The sequence below is a fragment of the Fragaria vesca genome, linkage group LG7, assembly GCF_000184155.1.
Source record: "Fragaria vesca subsp. vesca linkage group LG7, FraVesHawaii_1.0, whole genome shotgun sequence".
Lineage (NCBI taxonomy): Eukaryota > Viridiplantae > Streptophyta > Magnoliopsida > Rosales > Rosaceae > Fragaria > Fragaria vesca.
In genome coordinates, this window is record NC_020497.1 from 20523427 (window position 1) to 20525840 (window position 2414).

Consider the following 2414-nt stretch of genomic DNA (forward strand, 5'->3'; position numbering starts at 1 on the left):
ATATATATATATATATATATATCCCCTTTCTACTAAGGGATTTTTTTTGGGTTTATATGAGGGATAGGGTCACTAGTACGTACTCTACTAATCTAAATGGTAATGACACCATATACTACACTAATCACTACAACTTCGAAGTTGCATATACACTTACACATAAATCTGAAAAGAGAAGAAAGAAAAGAAGGGAACCTATGTAGTTTCACATACTCAACTCCACCAGAGAAGGAAAAGAATTATTTTAGATCATGGTCAGTTGCGTTGAGGAAGACATTTGTTGATATAGTGGATTATCGATAGGGAAAAGAAATCTCTTAGATCATCATGGTCAGTTGCGCTGAGTGAGACATTTGTTGATACAGTGGATTATTGATAGGATAATCCTACGTACTAAATGATGTTTTGTTTGTCTTTTACAGTGATAAGAGAGATAGAGATAATAAGAGACACATGATTTACAGTGATTCGTCTCCCTCTCTTTAGTTAGATTACATCCACTTAACATGTAATACAGGTTGGTGTTAACGTGAGTCCAAATCCTAGTATATTGGGAAGATGTATATTCTGTAATCAACTAAGATTATGTAAATCTTTCGGTGTAATTAGTTTCCTTTTAGGGTTAGAACTGTGCTTGTATATATACCCGACTTGGGGTTTGTTCAATATATCAGAAAATTTCTAACCTTTTGTGTACTGTTTGACTGTTGGGAGCTAAGTATTACAAGTGGTAATAATTGAGTGTTGATCGAGTGAGTGGGAATGAGTCTCATTTGATAGGAGAAGGAGACTCTTTCTTTTACATGTTTTCTAATGTAGGACAAAGAGTCATATTCTAGTCTCCCAAATGTGCTTGTAGAGGCATGTTGTAATAAATATACACCACCTAATTGTGATAATGCTAACAGAAGCTAAAAGTTCCCAAGTAATGGATATCTCAAATCAAGCAACATGTGAGATATCTATTATGCCATGGTTCTAGAAAGAAGGTTTAATCTTACATGAACAATATGCTCTGATCAAGAACAAACAGCATGCAAAAAGCCTATCATAAACAAAAATGAACAAACACAAGGCGTGAAAAGTGGTATCGGGTTGAGTCGATGTCATGCTTCAATCAATCAGTGAAAACTCGAATTGTTTATTGATCATTCTAAGAAAAAAAGATTAAAATTAGAAAAGGAATTAGAATGAGGAGTACTGCCCCCCATTAGATCCAATGCGTGTGTTAATTTCTCAACGAATCGAATCGAAGAAGAGGAGACCTAAAGGCAAACACAAAAGAAGAGAATGAAGAGTAAAAACTAAAACATTAATACACCAAGGGAAAAGCCATTATTACCCCCAAGATACACTAACCTACAAGGCACAGAATACGTGGTGTTGGGATGACCGAAAACAGCAGAATACCGCTGGAAATGGCCCGATATGCGTCCGATACGGAAGGATACGTAGCCGTAAATATATTGAATCGCGGGGGCAAAGACTGACTTTTGCATCCCTATTTTGTTTTTGGATTAATATAAACCGTGGGCTCATATACATGAATCGAAGCCTGTCCCAATCTTCCTACAAAATCAAGCCCAGCCCAACAAGAAATAAAATCCCGGTTTTACACTGCACGATTATAAAAGCCGGAAACCCTAAGAAAACCAAGCCCTCAGTGTTGCAGCCGCGAGAGCAAAGCTTTGCTCATCATCTCCATCTTCTCTGTAGCTCCGTTCAGGTATTCCGCTTTCTCTCTCCTCCCCTTCGTTCTGCACAAACTCAACGATTAATTCACTGCTTCAACGCGATTCATCTTTTCGTTTTCATCCTAAACTGAAATGAACGCCATAGCTGAAACTCCATAGCTGAAATCATGTTCTTGCTTCTTGTGTTTTCTGTAGCTCGTAATCGGAGATTTATGTTATTTGAACTAGATGTAGCTTAGATCTGTGACGTTTTAGTCTAATCAAGCGTGGCGATTCTTCTTTGTTTGTGAATTTTAGGTTATGTATCTGTTCGAGAACTTTGTATTTGATAATTGCTCGATGAAGTTTCGGAATTGCATGTGGAGATTGTTAAGTGTTTGGTGTGTGTTTGCCGATGAGGATTCAATCCGGTTGTTTGAGGTGTAGTGGAGCCGAGACCCTGTGAAGGGAGAACCCCTCGGCGAAGCTGCATTTCACATGACATCATTGGATTTAACTGAGGTTTTCGGGTTGATAAAATCACCGCGCTGCTTAAATCATTAAATTTGATAATGGATTACCACTGACAATGTGTGTAGAAGTTGACACTTTTTCGAAAGTCACTTGTGTGTTGTGTTTTTGTTTGAAATGGACTGCTAAATCTACAAGTGTGTTATATGCTGATTTGATTACTTTATAGATAAGCCATGGTGAAACACAATAACGTTATCCCTGGGGAGC

At 37.7% G+C, this 2414-nt stretch overlaps 1 protein-coding gene across 1 annotated transcript in view; it reads left to right on the forward strand.

Annotated features, from left to right (window-relative positions):
• The window catches only part of LOC101298382 (60S ribosomal protein L13-2-like), a 3616-nt gene that overhangs the window by 813 nt on the left and 389 nt on the right, over positions 1-2414 (forward strand). The window lies entirely within an intron of this gene.